Source organism: Malaclemys terrapin, chromosome 3 (genome assembly GCF_027887155.1).
Source record: "Malaclemys terrapin pileata isolate rMalTer1 chromosome 3, rMalTer1.hap1, whole genome shotgun sequence".
NCBI lineage: Eukaryota > Metazoa > Chordata > Testudines > Emydidae > Malaclemys > Malaclemys terrapin.
This window is the reverse complement of record NC_071507.1, coordinates 142253514-142275075: the sequence shown is the minus strand read 5'-3', so window position 1 is coordinate 142275075 and position 21562 is coordinate 142253514.

Here is a 21562-nt window from a genome sequence, read left to right as displayed (position 1 = left end):
CTTCTTATGATGAATAGGATGTTTCCTTGGAGACAGGCTCAACACCTAAGTTTTCTGCCATTTCTTTGGCAGCAGTGATGGCATCTTCAACTCCATTGTCTCTGTAGGCCACAACGAAATCAAGGCAGCTTCTCATCAAAGTAGTAGCGGTCATGATGTCCATCGACTGAGTTTGTAATGCCTTGCTTACAACGTTTACTTGGAACAGGCTATCGTGCCAAACCACAACTGAGACCAGAAATCTGAAGTCTATAATATGGTTTGCCAGGTTTTGCACCTCATGTTGGATTCCAGCCTTGGCTTTACTCGACTGCACCAGTTCCATCCATAAACCTCAGTCACTTGGTATCTCACTGGCCTTATGCTGTCAATGTGAGTGACAGCTGTCCCAGTGAGTGTCATGTAGCGGCTTCACGGTCATATTTGTAACGTTGTCCATGAGGATCTTCCACCTGATGGCTGCTGCTGAAAACAGGATGTATATCCTTTGCAGTACTGTGAAGAGAGATACTGAATCTAAAGAAGACGCTGCTGCATCTGACACAAACATGTTGAGGGAATAGCAGCCACAAGGCACCAAGAGGATTCAGCGCAAAGATCTTTGGTTGGTAAACAGCATACTGAGCATGGTGCTCCCCAAGCCCAGCATCCCATCATTTGCCCCTAAATCAGACGCTGATTGTACATAGCCAGACATCTATCTGGTTTCCTTTGCCTTGTTGTCTACATAGGCCAAGATGTCTTTCTAAAAGATATGCTCTAGCTTGACTAGAAGATATGGACTGGATGCAGGAAACACTTGGTGACGTTCTCTGGCCTGTGTTATGCTAGAGATCAGACTAGATGACTATAATGATTCCTTTTGGCCTACAAAGCTATGAATTTAGGTAGCAGAAGTAGCAAGATGGGAGTGGACATTTTGGGACACAAGGACACATGAGAGGTGAGGAGGAGCATGCTTTCTAATGTATTTGTGTGTGTGTGTGTGTGTGCATATTTTTGGACGAGGCTAGTAGAAATGCCTATTTTTAAGGTTGCCTGACACTTCCTTTTATAAGCCCTTGTTGTGGCAGCTATGGCAATTTCTCTCTGGGGCAATCTTACTTTATTAAGTTATGTGCATTGTGGGTCAGGGATTGTATGCAAATCCATGGGGGAGGGTGAGCATAGCTCCTCCAGGAATTAAGAAAAATTGGGGACCATGACAGATATGGCAATTTTCTGCAATATCCTTTAAAAAACTTATTGAATTCAGTTTAAGTAGCTTTGGAGGCTATTGTATTAAAAATGCAAAGTTTATGTACTGTTATGGAATTGTAATGTTTATAGGGGGAAACGTGACCCTAGGAAGTGTTATGAGCCAAACAATAATTAAATTTTGGGACAAAGTTAAAAAGGATTTTCGAGGAAACCTCTGAGGGGAGGTGTATGCAAATTTACCCCTTCCAGTTATGTAAGAACTCAGCCTTTTGAAGCTTCTCCCTGAGAAGGGGACCTTTGTCTGCTGATCACCTGTTACATGAGGACCAGACCAAAGACCCAAACTGTATGAAGGAAAGAATAAACAATTCTTGGGGGTGCTTGTTCTAAGCTAACAGCTGTTATGAACTTGGAACCACATAACCCCCCCCTGGGTGGGGTTTAACAGCCTTGTCACCAATCAGAATCCTCGTTGGAATTGGGGATGATCTCTAGTAAGCTTATTAGCATGTTTGTAGGCTTTTTATTGGTTTTCATATTTTCTCTGTAATACTTTCACCTTAAGAATACAGGTGCTTGCTTAGAAAGGGCTGTGTAGTAACTTGTAACTGCTGGCAATTACAGCTGTTCATGGCCTCTGAGGAGAAAGCAATGCTCAGGTGCTGACCTGTTTAGGCAGCTTGGAATACTTGGAACACAGTGTAAGCAGGGAACTGTGTAGCTTAGAAAAAGCCTGGTCAGGAGAGAGAGAGAGATGCGGAACTGTACCCAAAAGAGGTGATGGTTGAGAGGCCTGGTGGGAGCCGTTGGTGGAGCATAGAGGAAGAATACAGGTGCAGTTGCCCCAATCTGTGGCATATATGGTAGCAGTGTGAGTGGGATATAACAGTATGAATTACCATAAGTGCCAATAGCAGTGAAAGCAAGTACTGTAGAAAGGAGAAGCACAGAATTTATGGAAAGGAATAGCAAAAAGAGGTTATGAACTGAGTTATGCACAGCTGAAAAAAGGGTCATCTGGTTGAGCTATGCAGAGAATGGCAGCTCAACACTGAGAACCGGACAAACACACAGCTTGTAGACTTGCTGTATTCTGATGAGAAGAAAAGGAATGATGGTCCAGGTTCAAAGGGAACATTCAGCCCAGTGGCAAATCCCTGGAAGGAGGCTGGAGAAAAGCTGACAGAGGCAGCAACCATGTTCCTTTGGGATCCAGGGCAGATCTACAGGTAGATCAAGAGAGGATACAGCTGGAGAGGGACTAACTGCCTCTGGAAATCCAGCAGCTAGCAGACGGGGAGCAAGAAAGAGCAGACCAGGAGTGTTAGTGTCAGTGCCAGCATGAAGGAGACGAGTAGGACAAGGAATGTCAATACCAACTCAAGATGGAGAAACTGCACCAACAGAACCGTAGTCCAGTAGGTGAAGCCAGACCCCATGTACCTATCCCGGCAGAGACTCCAGATTACTTCCTCACTTTAGGGAGGGGATGACGTGGATGTATTTCTAAATGTTTTGAAATGGCGGGTAAATTGAACAAGGTGGGGCAGAAGGACATGGTACAGTATCTGGCTCCACTACTGTCAGGGACAAAAGCTTGATATTTTCACCTATATGGACAAAGAGGACTATAAAGATCATGAGCGATGTAACAAGCTTTGTTCTAAAAGTTTAAAGGGAACCTTGAAACGTATAGCAGAAGGTTTTGGGGAGCTCTGAAAATAGGGAACATGACCTATACTGAGCTTTCAACTCAAAGTAGGGTCTAACTGAGAAAATGGGGAAATGGTTGTGGGGTTGCCATGATCAACGAGGCTTACGAATTAATGGACCAGCCAATAAGCTCTCAGAATGCATATAGGAAATTTTATTGCTTTTTAATGTTTTCTCTGTAATATTTTCACTTTAAGAATACAGGTGCTTGCTTAGAAAGGGCTGTGTGGTAACTTAAAACTGCTGGCAATTACAGCTGATCCTAGCCTTTGAAAAGAATGCAAAGCTTAGACGCTGGCCTCCTTAGCTAGTCTGGCTTGCTGGGGATATCACAGTGTAAGCAGGGAACTGTGCAGCCTGGGAAAAAGCCAGTCAGGAGGGAGAGGGATATGGGTCTCTACCCAAGAGAGGTGATGGCTGAGAGGCCTGGAGCCTAGAGGGGATGCCCTAAGGACTACTATGGGGGAATATTGGCCCTGTTGCCCTGATCATGACATTTATATAGAGTTGCTAATAACTTCGCCAAACTTTAACCACATGGGCTGAAATTTTCCATCATGGGTCTCTGCGTCAGGCTGACTTTCTTATTTCAAATATCAGCCAAAATAGTTCAGTTATTTCCAAAATGAGGCATGGGGACATTACATTGATTTGTCCATGTTAAAGAGATTCTGGTGACCTTTTCATTGACAAGATCTATTGCCCCTATGCTTTGGAGCAGGGACTTAAAATTGGGAAGGGGGTGGTCTTTGTGTCAGAGAAGTGTCAGAGAGGTGCCTTTTGCTATCCCTATGAAATTCCACCCAAATTTGGCCAAGTTATAAGCCTTTGAAAAATCACAGTTCACACATGCTCAGAGAAATCTAGAAGATTTCTTAGATTTAGCAGGTAAATTCCTTATGATTCCATCTGCACTAAGGTGCTACAGCCTGGGACTGAGCAAGACTTTCTCTGAAATTGCAGCTCTGGATTGCTGAGAGATCTACTGGGTCCAGACACTGGAAATGAGAGCAGGGAGATTGGATCTACTCTGCTCTCAGTGAACCCCTTGCTGGGCCCAGGCAACATGGAGGAGGAAGCTGATTGCTTTGAATACAGAAAGAACAAGAACTGGACCCGTGGGGAGAGTAGAATGGGGAGCCTTGCTGGAGGGGACAGGGGGCAGAAATGGTGACCAGAGCTGGCAGAGAGGGGAAGAAAGAAACTGGGAGTTAGGGTGGGGAAAGACCAGGTCTGCCTGGGCAAGGTGAAAAGCAGTGGGGTGCGGGAAAGTAAGCAAAGATGGAGGGGAGACAGCTCTGATGTGGAGCCAGAATGCTGGGGGAGAACAGGGACTGGCTGTACAAAGAGACTGGGACAAGATGCCAAGGGGCAGAGGGACACACTGAGGTTAGATGAGGAACCTGAGCAGGGAGATTGGGACTGGGAGCCAGTGGAGACAGAGGAACATGGGCTGGAAGGAGAGAGGCAGATTGAGTGAGGACCTGGGAGTGGGGGAACTGGGACTGGCTGGGCAAGGAGAGTGAGACTAGAAAGGTGAAGAGAATGCGACAGGACAAGGAGTCAGGGATAGGGAAGAGACAGGACTGGGGCAGGGACAGATTGGAGGGATTGTGAAATGTACTGGCAAAATGTGTGGCATAGTATGTGATCAAATCATTACAGACTGTATCATGAGGCACACACATAAAGAGGCCAAATTAAAGTTGCACGGGCAACTTAATTCCGGCATTTCCTAAATTGTGAGTGCTTGACTTTGCAACCTTCATAACATTCTTTTAATGTCAGTTTTTGTGTGTAATATGTATATGTAAAATGTGCGTATAAATAAAGTAAGAAATTAACAAGACAGGTGCCTGACGTCACCATACTCATTTCATTTATAGATTGATGTTCCTTTCCCTTTTTCTCCATCTGTTTTTCCTCTTAAATTGTAAGTTCTTTGGGACAGGGACTTATTTCCTTTTGATTTTGAATCAATGATCTAACTTAATTCCAAACGGATGGAGACCATCAATTTGAATGACAATCTAAAAAGTACAGTCATCTTCCCAAAGAAATACATCTACAAATGTGGGAACTAAGATAATGTCTGCCTCTATTTACCAACAGAGAATATTGTGTGGGTACCACACATTTAGAAATTTGACTGGCTAACGAGTGTCGTGTCCTGCCATGCATTTTGTGAGAGTTTGCAGGATCCTCTTCGAGGTTTTGGAGCAAGAGAGGCTTATGAGTCCTGCAGATTTATGTAAGTGTTTTGTGGTACACTTTGCAGACTTCCTAGGATCCATTCCCACAATTTGAAGGTGTGGGACATGTGTGAGAGCTGACAGCAATGTGTAACCAGCACCTAATTCATTCCAGCACAAAGACTTAACAGACACCATTGTGTCTCAGAAAAACACCTATTATCTCACAACTTAAAAAAAACTAAAAGTTTGTTTGCAGGCATAAATCACTGGTAAAATGTAATACTTACCTTAAAAGTAATTACAAGGCTCAGTTTTTCCAGCAACGATCCATTGTCACTGTAAACAAAAGAGAAATGTAATTACTTTTTAAATGATTCTCAAAGCTATTGAAATCACAGGTGTTAGTACAATTTGTGTAGACATACACATTTTTCACAAAAGCAAACTCCAACTGCTATCAAAATGAAACATGCTGCAATCAGACCATACAGATGCTTTTTGAATACCATGTGATCACTTGAAAGAGTAAATGTGTATTAGTAAAAGTTAACCAGCTTGCTACACTAACTGGTCTGGAATGTTTTGTTTCAATGGCACAAAATAAACATGAAATACTTTGAAATGCTATTGATTTTGTACCGTTTGGATCTGTTTTCCTTTATACATTACACATAAAAGGTGAATTGTAATGTATAAAATGTAGCATTCTGTCAGGTGTTTTAGGCAAATGAGATTCAGGTGCCAAAACAAAATGGCTTAAGCTCCCACATAGAGACATTTATCTATAATCACTTGGCTATGCTCGAGGGCAATTTTGTAAAAAACCTGGCTTAGTAATTCAGGGCCTTCTCCAAAGGCCACTGTAGTTAATAGGGGTCTATGCTGATGGTTTGTCAAGCAACTCCTTGAAGAATAGTGGTTGTGGTGACTTTATCTGGTGGCTTAATGGAGAGAGTACAAGAAAGAGCATTTAGTTCGGATATATCAGCTCAAATTATATGGCTGAAATGAAAGCTATTCTCATTGCACTGCAAGAAATAAACAGAGTAGAAATAGATGTGGATGTTGTGATGTTCGTTGACTGGCAGATGGCAAATCCTCGGTTCCTATAGAAGAAACCAGAAAGCTGTCATCAAAGCAATTTCATAAGGGGGCTCACTAGATCAGAGAGCAAGACAGTGAATTGAGTTTTCAATGGATTCCATCCCATGTTAATATAAATGGGAGTGAGGTGGCTGATGATCTGGCCAAAGCTGGAAGGTCAGAAACTCAGATAGGAATGACAACGGTCACGGATATTGATGCCGTATCCAGGAAAATATTAGCTGAAATAAATGGCTGAATGATAAAAGATCCACTGATGTATATCAAAACATCTTGGAAAATAACATCCACTATGGTCAGACTGTGGACAGGGCACACTACAGGAATGAAAATCAACAGAGATATGACCAGGATATGCCCACGCTGCAAGATCTTTTGGGAGCAGGCTCTGACACCTGCCCATGCTTTTGAATGTAATATTGTAAGGAAAGTGATGCTCTTCAGAGTTGACACCGTGGCTCAAGTCCTTACGAAGGACTCTGTAAAAGCTGCCAAATTCATTCTCAAACTTTGTGGCACGATATGATTCTTGTGGGACAAGACATCTTTCTATTGACTTCAGTAGGCTTTGAGGCAGGCCATAAGTGCTTCCCACCTCAACAAGTAATGGATACTGAATCCGTTTGTAATTAAATCTGAGGCTGAGACCTCACTCAATACACCTACTGCACAATAGGAAAACAGTGGTTCACTGTCAAGCTAGAAGGGCATATCAAGTGGGGATCAGTTCTGAATGAGGTTCTGTTCAATATCTTCATCAATGGTTTAGATAATGGCATAGAGAGTACACTTAGAAAGTTTGCGGACAATACCAAGCTTGGAGGGGTTGCAAGTGATTTGGAGGACAGGATTAAAATTCAAAATGATCTGGACAAACTGGAGAGAGGGTCTGAAGTCTAGAATGAAATTCAATAAGGACAAATGCAAAGTATTCCACTTAGGAAGGAACAATCAGTTGCACACATACAAATGGGAAATGACTGCCTAGGAAGGAGTATTGCGGAAAGGGATCTGGGGGTTACATGGATCACAAGCTAAATATGAGTCAACAACGTAACATGGTTTCAAAAAAAGCAAATATCATTCTGGGATGTATTAGCAGGAGTGTTGTAAGCAAGACATGAGAAGTAATTCTTCCGCTCTACTCTGCACCGATTAGGCATCAACTGGAGTATTGTGCCCAGTTCTGGGTGCCACATTTCAGGAAGGACTTGGACAAATTGGAGAGAGTCCAGAGAAGAGCAACAAAAATGATTAAAAGTCTAGAAAACATGACCTGTGAGGGAAGATTGAAAAAACTGGGTTTGTTTAGTCTGGAGAAGAGAAGACTGAGAGGGGACATGATAACAGTTTTCAAGTACATAAAAGATTGTTACAAGGAGGAGGGAGAAAAAATGTTCTTATTAACCTCTGAGGATAGGACAAGAAGCAATGGGCTTAAAGTGCAACAAGGGCAGTTTAAGTTGGACATTAGGAAAAACTTCCTTACTATCAGGGTAGTTAAGCACTGGAATAAATTGCCTAGGGAGGCTGTGGAGTCTCCATCATTGGAGATTTTAAACAGCAGGTTACACAAACACCTGCCAGGGATGGTCTAGATAATATTTAGCCCCACCTTGAGTGCAGGGGACTGGACTAGATGACCTCTCAAGGTCTCTTCCAGTTCTACAATTCTGTGATTCTATGAATATCAGTAACAGGCTGTCATTCATACTCAGACACAATTGCACACAGAGTGGAGATACAGTAAAGGTGCACTGTGATCATCAGCAATAATATGGCTGATGGAGTCCTTGGGATCACCTAGAAGTGTCTGTACAGAGAACATTCTCACTGGAGGGCTGATGGTTCTGGAACTTGTATTCACTGAACTGAGAACTAGCCTGTGTAACATAATACAAAACTCAGCTTGTCTACACAGAGAAATTATTCCAGAGTAAAATAGGATGGGAATTTAAAGCTGTTCAGAATATCTCCCCATGTAGACGCACTTCTTCCAGAATAAATGTGCAACAGAAAAAGGCCCTTTTATTCTGGAATAAGAGTGTTCACATAGGGAACTATTCCAGTTGTTAGAACCATCTTGCTGGGTCTGTGTAGCTCAGTATCCTGTCTTCCGACAGTGGCCAATATCAGATGCTTCAGAAGGAAAGAACAGAACAGGGCAATTATTGAGTGATTCATTCCCTGTTGTCCAGAATGGCATCTGGCAGTCAGAGGCCTAGGAACTCCCAGAGCATGGGGAGGTGCATCTCTGACTGTCTTGGCTAACAGCCATTGAGGGACATATCCCCCGTGAACTTATTTAATTCTTTTTTGGACCCAGTTATAGTTTTGGCCTTCACAACATCCCCTGGCAAGGAATTCCACAGGTTTACTGTGCATTGTGTGAAGAAATATTTCCTGTTTTTTTTTGTTGGTTTTAAATCTGCTGCCTATTAATTTCATTGGGTGACCCCTGGTTCTTGTGTTATGGGAATGAGCCAATTTCCCTGTGTAGAGGTGCCCCTAGTGAAGGTATTTCATAATAGGGTGGTGGAAGCACCCCCAACTCCTCTGGGTCTTGGTTAGAGGTTCCAAGTGTGTGTGTGGGGAAATGGAGGATAATCCCTGTATATGAGAACATCTCTAAGGAGTGCCCAGATATGACGGTGACAAGCACTTTACAAATGTATTAATAATGATTATTAAACAGAAATGGCATCCTCTCAGTCACAGCTGGATATTAAGATGTCTGCATCCTAAACAAAGCAAAAAATTGCATCTAGAAAATGGTACTGTTGGTGCATTTGAGTACAGCTGCATTGCACAGGGGACTTTTAGTTAGAGATGCTATTGTAATTTCTCTCCTCAGCCCATCTAACTCCTCCTCCAGCAGTAAACAGGAGACAAACATTCATGCCTGCCTGGACACAAACAGGATCTGGGCTGCATCAACGAGATGGTCTTGGCAACAGATTACTAAGATGATGCATATTCTGTCTTGCCCACTGTCTGTCTCTGTCTTTCTCTCTTGCACACACACACACACTCACACACGTCTGTTCCAGCTGGGACAGAATAGATTGAATCCCTAAGTCCTCTTTCAAAGGAAGTGTGTGTGTGGGTTGTGGGGGAGGGTGTCCCTTTATTCTTATTTCACTCAGGAATAGTTAGGGTTCTCTGCGTCTCTTCCTCTGATCACACCAGACATGACACAGCACGTAACAGCTTTTCCAGTGCCAATCTGCCAAGTCAGTTATTTTCTGTAGATTACTGGTATCTGGCCATGTCTACAAAGAAACTCAGGCAAGCTATTGTTTTTCTGGATGCTGGGCTCAAAGCTGGAGGAGATTTCATGTAAAATCAGAGAGTGAGTTATATGAGTCAAGAAATAGCCCCAGCATTAAAGTGTGTCACAGTCTCCTCCTGCTCCTGTGACAGCTCTCATCACTTGAACTATCCGACTCCAGAGTCCTCAAACTCTCTCAAGGTTCTCCCCAAACAATACCCATAAGACTTTGGGCTTCCCTTGCCCCCAGAAGTGCTCTCCATCTCCAAACCCCTGCCTCCAAGCTGTCCCAGACTATCCTTCCCTCCAGGCTGTTTGGAACTCCCTGTAAAACATTGGTCCCCACTGAGTTTCCCAGGCTTCCCAGTTTCCCAGGCTCCCCTTGCTCAGGGACGCTATGAGGGGGGAAATCGGTGAGAATTTCTCACAGGTGATAAATGGAGCTGGCAGTTCTTCTCCAGGTGCCCCACAAATGCATGTAGTTACTATATTTCCCCACAATGGTTTTGTGCAAGTCAACCTCTCTTCACGATGTGTGTCTGAATTTATGCAAATATATGCCTATTTGCAAGCTACCGTGTTTTTGTTTGTTTGTCTTTGTTAGAGGATGTTGGGAGGTACATGAATGTACCAGGTGGCTGGGACTATTGTGGAAAGCAGGAGTAAGGAAGAATAGAGAAGCGAGGGTCTCCCTGACTCCTCTTTCCTTCCTTTTCCCAGTGGCACTGACTCCATGTGCTCTGTGAAGCCTGAACTTCTTGGAAGTGTTGCAGTCTTGCAGAGTTGGCTGCTTTCTGAGAGAATGAGACGTGTGTCAGTCAAAAATGACAGAGGTTGCCTGAAGCTAAGCCTGTTAGGGGAAGGATTATGATCTGTCCTCCTTAACAGAGAAGGCTGAATAACTCCATATAGCATAGTTCAAAACTCAGGATTTCCACTTTGGGAGCTATTTTGAGATTTCAAAATTTTTGTTACAATTTGGAACAAAACCAAATATTTTCAAATTTTCCCACAAAACAGAATTTCAAAAAAATTTCAGTTTTGCAATTTTTTCCTCTATGAAATGTTGCCATTTTTCTACATGTTTTGATTAAAATGTTCTGACCGGCTCTAGTTCTAGAATGGCTTCAGGGCAATAGTTCCCACTACCAAGCTCCTTTGGAGATACATTTTCTTAGATTCATTAGCGATCATTATTTTTTGGGGTGGAACTGAATAGCTGAAAAAAGGTGGCTCCCAGAATGTTAGAATGGCTTGCTGAGCCCACTGCTTAACGTGCGGACCAACTGTTTCCTTGTGTCTCCCTGTCTGTATCTATCTGTTGGTTCTTGTCTTATATTTAGATTGCAAGGTCTTTGGGGAAGGGACCATCTTTTTATTCTGTTTTGGTACAGCACCAAGCACAATGAAGTTCTGGTCCATGACTGGGACTCCAAGGCAGTACCACAATACAAATTATAATAGCCCCGCTCCACTACTCTGATTTTTGCTGGTGTGTCTGCATGTGTGTACGCTTAGAGTTTGCTGTGAGCAGTCTCTTTATCCACGCAGCTTGGAAATATGGTTGATGTTTCGCCTAAATATAAAATACAAATGGATTTCTACTCCTATGCTTTTACCCACTATGTGTCTTATTTGGTACAAAGTATCAGAGTGGTAGCCGTGTTAGTCTGTATCCACAAAAACAACGAGGAGTCCAGTGGCACCTTAAAGACTAACAGATTTACTTGGGCATAAGCTTACGTGGGTAAAAAACCCACTTCTTCAGATGCAAGAATGTTTTTTATCCACAAAAGCTTATGCTGCAATAAATCTGTTAGTCTTTAAGGTGCCACCGGACTCCTCGTTGTTTTTATGTGCCTTATTATGGCTCTCTAATTCAGAACAGACTGCCTTTACTGAACAGAGCACAGATGAGAATAGTAATTGTGATCAGTGTTTGGGCGGAGGGAGGGACTGTGACTGACACTGCAGAGTTCAAGCAGCACATCCAAGAAATGCATAAACAGGAAACACTCTAAAGTAGTCTCGGCTACAGTGTAATGTTGTGATGCTAGGGTCAGTGCTATGTGCTATACTGTTCAGCTGGCTTTTCAGATGTGCTATGCCACAGTGTACGTGGCATGTCTCCGTCAATAAACTAGGCCGTTCACTTGCAAGGAGAAATAAACGGCATAGCACAGAATGCAATCATCTCCTCCCTGGGCTGGAGAAATTCTATTCAGGTGGCTCTTTCACAGATGGGATTCCATCTCATTCTGGAATAAAATGATCTGTGCATAAAAGGCAACTGGCATATGCAGATCTCAATCAGCTTGCACAGAATGGAGGCTCAGCTGAACCCCAAACACCATCACTCCTTCTTCCTAGGACCTCACAAAGGGCTCCTCATGTGGGAAGAGGTCAGGCCAGGGGTAGGAAGAGCAGAGTAGGAGCATCCCTCCCACATCCCAGGGGAAATCCATGCAAAAGGTCATACAGCCCCAGAAGTGACTTTTGCATGGAGCACCTGCACACACAAGACCCTCCCTTAAAGGGGTTTGCCAGAGCCACTGCCTTGTGAGGGGTTCCCTAGCTCCATGGCTTCTGGGGCCAGGGATTTTGCTTGGATGTTCCCATGCCTCCAGTGGACTACTGAGCAGATCTCAGGAGAGTTGTGGAATTTCAAAATGCTGCTTGTCCTTCTTCCATAGGGCGGTGAAGGGCAATCAACCCCCACTCTAATGGAGTTCAGAGGAAGCACAACCAAGTGCTTGGTGACAATGAAATATTCAGGGGATGGGACTCTACCCCCACATCTTGGTGGAAGTCCTTAGAATCATAAATGTTTTGTTTAGAGGTGGGTGAATATAACAAAACCATTTCCACTCCTTTGATGTTCACTTTCTGTGGTCATTCATGCAATCACATTTTAATCACATAAATGCTCAGGGAAATCTAATATTAAGCTTGGGTATTCACACCAGAAGTGGTACATTTCATATAGGATGGAACACTGCTTGAATTTCCAAAATCCCTAGCCAAAGCCCTGGTACAGAAGCAATTAAATGAGACAGACAGGTGTACCCTTTGCAACGAAGACTCAGATGAACACACAATTATGTTGTGCCAATGTCTGCAGTGAGGACACAAAAAAATATAGCTCAAAAACTGCAATGTAATTTATATGTCACTGGACTCTTCTTGACACAGCAAAGGGATAGGTTCCCTAAAACCCTTCTCAAAATTCCTGGATGGAGGCAATTAAAGGAGCCAGGCAAGCATCTGACAGCGACCTTTACAATGAGGAGTACACATGCAATTACTCAGAGTGAATGTGATCAGGGAAAATTAAACTTTGCATCTACCTAATAAATATTACAGGAAGCTCATTTCTAGGAATGATGCCCCAGGGAGACCTGTCTTGTCCAGGAAAAAAATGTTAAACTAACATTTGATAACTTTCCCTGAAAGATGAAAAACTCCGGGGGAAGCTTCAAGCCCCCCTTCTTATTGTAAGAGTTCTGCTCATCCAATTGTGACATCTTGGGGATCACCCAGACCAGGAAGGGGTTCTGCCACTCAGTCCTGCAACCCTGGGTGCCTTAATGCCATACTGCTACGGCTCAGCATTCTGATGCCAGTAGTAATCTTAAAAACAAAGTCTCAACCTGGCACCCACCAGCATAGTTACTCCTTGCAGGATGACACAAACAGCCTTCCCAGTCCTGAGTCGTCTCAGATCCATCTACCCTGAGTTCTTAACTACCAGACACTCAGACTCTTCCTCTCTGGTTCATTGCCCCCAAAGGTGTGAAACCCACCCCCCGTTATCAGTCCATTTGGGCCTCCAGATGCCACACAGCTTGCACAACAGAGACCTGCTTGGGGTAAAAATAAACACAAAGTTTAATAGAAAAATCACAAGATTCAAAGATGAAATAGGAAAGAAAAGCAAACACATACAAGTTACACAGAAAATAAACATAACGATGCAACCTCAAGCTTTGCACGTCCATATCACTAAATTCCCTTTTCTAATACAAGTTACCTATTGCTACTGAACAGTTTCCTGGCATGCCCTCTGTTACAGAGAGAATCCGGTGTTTCACAAACAGTGCCCGCTTAGGTATTGCCCTCAGTTTCTGTATAAAAAATCCCAGACTCAAGCCTGTTTTTAAAAGGTTTTCTCTCTTGTCATGGTGACTCATCATTATTCAGGGTGGGGAGAATTCCCTCTTTTTTCAATACTAAGGTTTGGGGTTTTTTTCAGTTTCAACCAGTTATTTCAGTGTTTCCCCATTAACTTTAATGGTCCACCATTGTCTCTCTCTAGCTGGACCACAGATGAGTGCTTGAAGTTGGTTTTGTATAAACAACTAACCGGAGAGAAGCTATGTGTATTTGAAATTGTAGTACAAGTTATGAACGTAGTATTCAGTATACATAAATACATAGATTCATTACCACTGTCTGTGCACATATCTTATACAAGCTTTCATATAAGATCTTACAAGACATATTTTTATACACAATAATATTGTATACAACCAGTTGGTTCAATTGCTTACTCTTTGGGGTTCAGACCCTCTGTTATCCCCTGGGGATGTCTGGACCATGACTGTCAAGGAATGTGACTTGTCTCATGAATTACAAACAACCAATGAAGTTCAAATTTCAAATACTGAGTAATGAAAACGACACATAACCAATCTAGATAATAAAAAAAAATCTTGCAAAAAATCCTTAAATTCAAATATTAAAAAACTCAAACTAGATCCACTAAGGACATTCCGCAAACCAAAAAAACAGGCTACATTTAAAGAGTAAATTATTTGATGGAAATTATTCACTAGGTGCTAAACTTCTTTCTTAATTTAAAATGCTAAAAATGTACTCGTCCTGTTTTCATTCTGGCATTTGAATAGAAAAGAAAAAATCAGGGTCTATATAAGGAAAACATTACAATCACTGGACTTAAAAAATGTAATTATGTTGTGTAAGTGCACTTACTTTGAGCAAACATTTATCTAATATGGTTGGCATGGTAGCAAGGAAAGCAGTTGAACCTATCCAGAAGAAAGAGGCTTTCATTACAACCGTACCTTACCAAACACCCAAATTAACAAAGAAATGGAGTAAAATAGTTTTTTTGATCTCGCATCCTCTCCCCAGAATAACCTGAGACTTGACTAACCTTGAGATGTGTCTCATCTTTCTCCTCTTTAACTGGGGAATGAATTAGGAATGTAAGGTAGTTGCAGGATGGGATTTTTCTAACAAATAAATATTCTGTGTTGTCAACTCTCACGAGTCTCGCAATATTTAGGGTGAAATACTGGCCCCATTAAAGTCAATGGTCTTCTTAAAGCCAATTGCTGAAGTGAGGGATTACTTGGAGAATCTTACTTATTTTTTTTAAAAAGCGAAAGCTATGTGTATAGTCCTCATGGCTGCAGAGAAAAGCTTGAATACATGAAGTGAGTGCACCCTAAAAACTTAGAAACCAGAAGACAAATTAAAAGATCCTATAATGTATTATTTTTTTATGATTTTAAACCAGTCTCATGACTTTTTGGAAACTGTCATGGTTTTTGAATACTTGGGAGAGGCAATATGTTTTAATAACCATAGCAAAAGTTGATTGACTATGGATACTTCATTTTAGATCTGATTCTATAACCACCACCCATGCTGAGTAGTACTTAATCCATGCAAATTGTCCATTGAGTTCACGGGAACTATTCATAAGGGTAAGTGCTACTCAGTGTGAATAGGGATGCAGAACTGGGTCCTTCATTAATAATCTGGAGATAATTCAATACAAGTTACTAAATTAAATTAAACATATTTTCAAATTCACTGCTTGAGCTCACCATGTGCGAGGAAAACCCTCCAATGATTTCCAGTGTTAATCCAGTGTAACATATTTTGTGAAGGAGATATTTCCTGGAAAGTAAAGGGTGGGGGGTAAAGAATAGTAGGACCGAACCCTCTCATCACAAGAGGCAAACTCTATCAAGCCTTGGGTGAATGTGTGGGGTGGGAGCAGGATCAGACTCTGAAACGAGATCTGGCCCTTATCTCTCGCTGATGCATTCAGTGACATGTGGCATGCATTCAGTGAAAGACAAATTGAAAGCTGGCTTTTTGGCTGTGATATGCCACAGTGTAGGAGGCCTTCATGAGCTGAAAAACCAGTGTGTATTATGCCTTCCCTTGGGTGAGAAGTACACCACATGTCACAGAATGTTGCAGTTCCCTCCCTTTGTCTTCCCTTAGACAGTGCTTTTAAAGGAATTAAACTGGGGGCTGTTACTATTCAATACAAGTTCTATGTTACAATTACTAACAGATCAGTAACCTGTATAATGACAACAGTACTTGGCATTTACATAGCACTCTATCTGTTCAAAGCACTTTGCAAACGTGTATTACTTACAGTCTATCGACCATGCTATTTGCATGCTGCCTTTAGCAAGGGGTGGGGCACTGGGAGCAATCTGAGCCACAATTCATGACAGGGCTAATTATTTCTAATTGTTTGGATTCCAGTAGTGCCTCCAAGTCTCAGCCGAGATCAGAGTTCCATTGTGCTTGACACTGTACATGCACTAAGGGTAGGTCTACACTTACCTCCGGGTCCGGCGGTAAGCAATCGATCTTCTGGGATCGCCGTCGACGCCGGTACTCCAGCTCGGCTAGAGGAGTACGCGGCATCGACGGGGGAGCCTGCCTGCCGCATCTGGACCCGCGGTAAGTTCGAACTAAGGTACTTGGAATTCAGCTACATTATTAACGTAGCTGAATTTGCGTACTTAGTTCGAAGTGGGGGGTTAGTGTGGACCAGGCCTTAATAAGAGATAGTCCCAAAATGCTCACACTCTAACTAGATGAAACATAAGATTTAGGGCAGTTAAGCTCTGGAATAGACTTCCAAAGTAGGTTGTGGAAGCCCCATCATGGGAGGCAAGACAAATGGCTGTCAGGGATGGTCTAGGTTTACTAGCCTGCCGCACCGGGGGCTGGACTAGACGACCTCTCTGAGTCCCTTCTAGCCCTACATTTCTATGATTCTATAAAGTATTATTATCCCTATTTTGCAGACAGGCAACTGAAGCACAGAGAGGTAGGTGACTCAACTAAGGTCACATAGAAAGTCTGTGTTAGAAAGTCTGTATTAACCCAGACCTCCTGAGTCCCAGTCTGGGGCTAGATCCTTAGCTGTTGTAAACCAGCATAACTTCAATGAACCCAGTGAAGCTGTGCTGAATCAAACCTGATCAGGCCCCCTGCATCTTAACCACAAGATCATCCTTTCTAGGACTCCATGAGGTTGTTCTGGCAGCCAAGGATAGAATCATAGCATCATAGAATATCAGGGTTGGAAGAGACCTCAGGAGGTCATCTAGTCCAACCCCTTGCTCAAAGCATCAACTAAATCATCCCAGCCAGGGCTTTGTCAAGCTAGACCTTAAAAACCTCTAAGGATGGAGATCCCACCACCTCCCTAGGTAACCCATTCCAGTGAAATAGTGTTTCCTAATATCCAACCTAGACCTTCCCCACTGTAACTTGAGACCATTGCTCCTTGTTCTGTCATCTGCCACCACTGAGAACAGTCTAGATTTATCATCTTTGGAACCCCCCTTCAGGTAGTTGAAGACTGCTATCAAATCCCCCCTCACTCTTCCCTTCTGCAGACTAAACAAGCCCAGTTTCCTCAGCCTCTCCTCATAAGTCATATGCCCCAGGCCCTAATCATTTTCATCAGCCTCTGCTGGACTCTCTCCAATTTGTCCACATCCTTTCTGTAGTGGGGGGGGGCCCAAAACTGGACACAATACTCCAGATGTGGCCTCACCAGTGCCAAAATAGAGGGGAATAATCACTTCCATCAATCTGCTGGCAATGCTGCTACTAATGCAGCCCAATATGCCGCTAGCCTTCTTGGCAACAAGTGCGCACTGCTGACTCATATCCAGCTTCTCATCCTCTGTAATCCCCAGGTCCTTTCCTGCAGAACTTCTGCTTAGCCAGTCGCTCTCCTAGAGCATAGCAGCATTCTGGCTATGCCCTAATACGAAGATCAGTATGGGCATTGGCAGAGATCTACTAAATCAGCCCTACAGCAGATGGGCTATCCTCTTGCACTAGGAGAATTGCCAGGGAGCCAGCTTTCTGGCCTTTGTGCAACTGAAACAATGCAAAAAGGTATGACTCTGGCGACAGTCTTTGCAGTTAGGAATGCACATGTGACTACTCTGTGTGATGTGATCAGCCAAAATTAAACTGAATCTAAGCAGGACAAATAATCTGACCCAGGTATTTTAGGGTTTTTTTTTATTTTTCATCCAATTTTTCCATTTTTGATTATTTTTGCTAAACCTTTATTATATCATTTCATCTGAAAAACTATTTAGGGTAGAGCTAAAGTGAAGACTAACTTGTCAAGGCAGTCTGAATGTATTGTTAAAATATAATAGCCCCAGAGTGGGAAATCTAATTAGTGGAAGATTAATGATGTTTCAGGCAGGCCTATTAACTCAACTATTTACTTGCGCATAACAAAAGCCTGCTAATATATGGAAGAAGAAACGAATGAATCATTTATTAAAATCTTGTAGGCATTTTTCATCGTGTAATAATGAACAAATTATCAAAGAAGATTTTATTTGCAGATCTTGCTTTTTAAAATTTTTAGAAATAAGTGTAATTTGTGTGGGAGAGGGAAGGAACTGAGTTTTCTTCTTCTATTTCCTTCATTTCAGTGAAATGTTCAGACCCCTAACAACTTCCCTGACAACTACTAGTAATATACACTGCATCAAAGCACTGGTTTGCTACTAAAAGGCCTTCAGCCACTAGCTCTTACAAAGCTTACATTTGTATGGTAGAGTATCTAAGAGTATAGTAGAGGAGAGAAAGTATTGATATTGATGGAGGGTCATAATAGCCTGGTAGTTTGAAAAATCAATTCTTCTCTGCTCAGTTTTCTGCCAATTCCAGCTAGCTCTCCTTGGGGGGAGGGGTGTCAACTTGCTTCTAGACAAATGAAAAGGTTCTAGGATGTCTCATTCACCTCCAACAGTTAGGAAGGCTAGAAAGATTCACAGATTCTAAGGCCAGAAGGGACCACTGTGATCATCTAGTCCAGCAGGTTTCAAACTGTGGGTCGGGACCCCAAAGTGAGTCACGACCCCATTTTAATAGGGTCGCCAGGGCTGGTGTAAGACTTTCTGGGCACCCAGCCCCACCGCATGGGGCCGAAGCCAAAGCCCGAGCCCCACCGCCTGAGGGCTTTAGCCCTGGGTGGCAGGGCTCAGGTTACAGCCCTTCCTCCCACATTCTCCTTCCCCTGCACCTGGGCTTTGGCTTTGACATACACCGTGGCCTAGGGCAGTGGGGTCCCCGCCCCGGTCATGTAGTAATTTTTGTTGTCAGAATGGGGTCGCACAGCAATGAAGTTTGACAACCGCGATCTAGTCTGACCTCCTGTGTAACATAGGCCATAGACGTTCCCCCAAATAATTCCTAGAGCATAGCTTTAAGAAAAAAATATCCACTTTGGTGGAGAATCCACCACAACCCTTGGTAAATCATTCCAGTGGTCAATTACTCTCACCATTAAAAATGTACATCCTATTTCCAGTCTGAATTTGTCTAGCTTCAACTTCAAGCCATTGAATCTTTGCTAGCCTGAAGAGCCCATTATTAAATATTTGTTTATCAAGTACCTCTTATCTTTCTCTTTGTTAGGCTAAATAGATTGAGCTCCTTGAGTCTGTCACTATAAGGCATGTTTTCTAATTCTGTAATCATTGACCAACGATGCCAGCTTCCACCCTCCCGTGTTATATTTTCAAACAAGCACCTTCTGGCCTTATCCTAAGCTGCTCTTCACTCTTGGGAGAGACTCCCTGCAAGCCTTTGCAAAGCTACCTCATTGTCCTTCAGATCCCTTCCTAAAAATCTCTACCTTGCCAAGATACCCACAAAAAATTACTGGTTCTCCTTAGTGCTGCCACAATATAAATAAGAAATACTCTAAACAATGAAATTTCAGGATAATCACTCTGTCTATGTGTCAGTTTGAAGTGATGCAAACAGCTACAAGCGTGGCTCAGAGCTCTTACTGTTTAGAATATCACCGGGTTTCATCATCACTGGGATTCTCGGTCTGTTATTATCCAGTTTTTAAGGTCTCCGAAATTTTGATTTTACGAATTACACCCATGCAGTGTAGCATGTATCTATGCCATGCCAAGAGTTCTAGATCAAAGGTAACTGGTAACAGCCAATCACCATGCTTACTCTACAGCTAATCTGCATACAACAATTTCATTGGCTGTATAAGGAAGACTACTCAGGTGACTGATTACTTGGCTCAACTGTCACACGTGTGTGACAGCATGGACTTTTCGCTATTGGTAATGGTAATAATGGATTGTTTGCCTTGGCCACAATATTACTCAGTGACTCTGGGAATGAGCTCGAGTCATGTCCCTGTGTGGTGCCTGATTTGCCTTGAGGAGGCCTGTTCACTGCACTGGTGTGTGATGTGTATTTGCTTCAAGCCCTTCTTATGGGTGAGGGCCTTAAGACTAAATCCAGGAGCTCTGAGGGTGATGCAGAATGTGGTTCTGTGAAGTACCATCATTGTATTTCCTCAGCACCAAAACAACCAGCATCCAGTGGATGAAGAGATGATGGTTCTAGCTTCAGCTTCTGCACTGTCCTCTAAGAGTATGTCCACACTGCAATTACACGCCCATGGCTGGCCCATGCCAGCTGACTTGGGCTCACAGCGCTGTTTAATTCCAGTGTAGACTTCCAGGCTCAGGCTGCAGCCCGAACTCTGGGACCCTCCCACTTCACAGGGTCCTAGAGCTCGAGCTGCAGCCTGAGCCCAGAAGTCTACACTGCAATTAAACAGCCCCGCAGCCTGAGCCCCGCAAGTCCAAGTCAGTTGGCCTGGGCCAGTCGTGGGTATCTAATTGCAATGTAGACATACCCTAAGAAGGCACCTGGAGCTGCACCTTTATAAACCCTCCAGGTCTCTGGAACAAATATACGCCTAATGAGGCTCTTAGTATTTGATTCACACTAAGCCATCCTAAACTACACTAAAACAGTAGTAAAAACACTACAACTAACTAACTAGAAAAGCATTTTGGATAAAAAAGCAGTAGTGTAAGAATTTGATAGCCAGACTCTAGGTTCCTCTACTGGCTACTGTAGAGGATGAGGAAGACCTGAGGCCATTGAAGACTGCACTTCCTTTTGTAACCTCAGGCTCTGAACATTCAGTACCACAATTTGGCACTCACCAGGCCCTAAATGATGCAGCTTCCTGGTGGTTTCAAAAGTTCTGGTGTCACGGGCCCCATTCCTGAGAGTGAGAATATGCAGAGACCTGGGAAGAAGAATATACTGTTTTTGTTCATGTTCTCAGTGGCAAATATAAGTCCCCACTGAATTCATGCCTAGGGGGAAATAAAAGTGAATTTCCAAATAGCCAAGTGTATGCTCACAGAAGAGCTTCATTTATTTAGAGCTGGGACAGCGCTGTGGAGTTCACATCCAGATCCAGACCCAAACTTCTTTCAAAGGCCAAGGGCATTCTGCTTCAGGCCTCTCTCTCTCTCTGCCCACAACTGGAAATAAGGCAGCTAGTATCCTCAACAAGGGGAGAGGCTGTGTCAACAGACTATACCATTAATTCAAGTTTATATAGTATTTTTCATCCTGAAGGATTCTAAACCCTGTCACAAATTACTGTGCTGTACAATCAAACAATGCCATTGAAATACAGCACCTTATGGGATGGAGAACTGCTGCCATCTGGCATGGAATATATTGCACAACAGGGAAAAGCTCTACTCTTTTCAAAGGTGCAATGAAATATTTAATGTCCATGCAGAGCAGAGAGAATTTCCATTTTAAAAGGCTTAGCTGAAAAACCCACAACACAGTAAACTATGTGTGCTAAAGTTTTATACTCCAGAGGCTGAATCACTGAGAGTCTGCTTCCAAGGAGACTAGGTATCCACTAAGACTACTAAGCTATCACACAAGAGAGTATGAAGTGGAAGGTGGG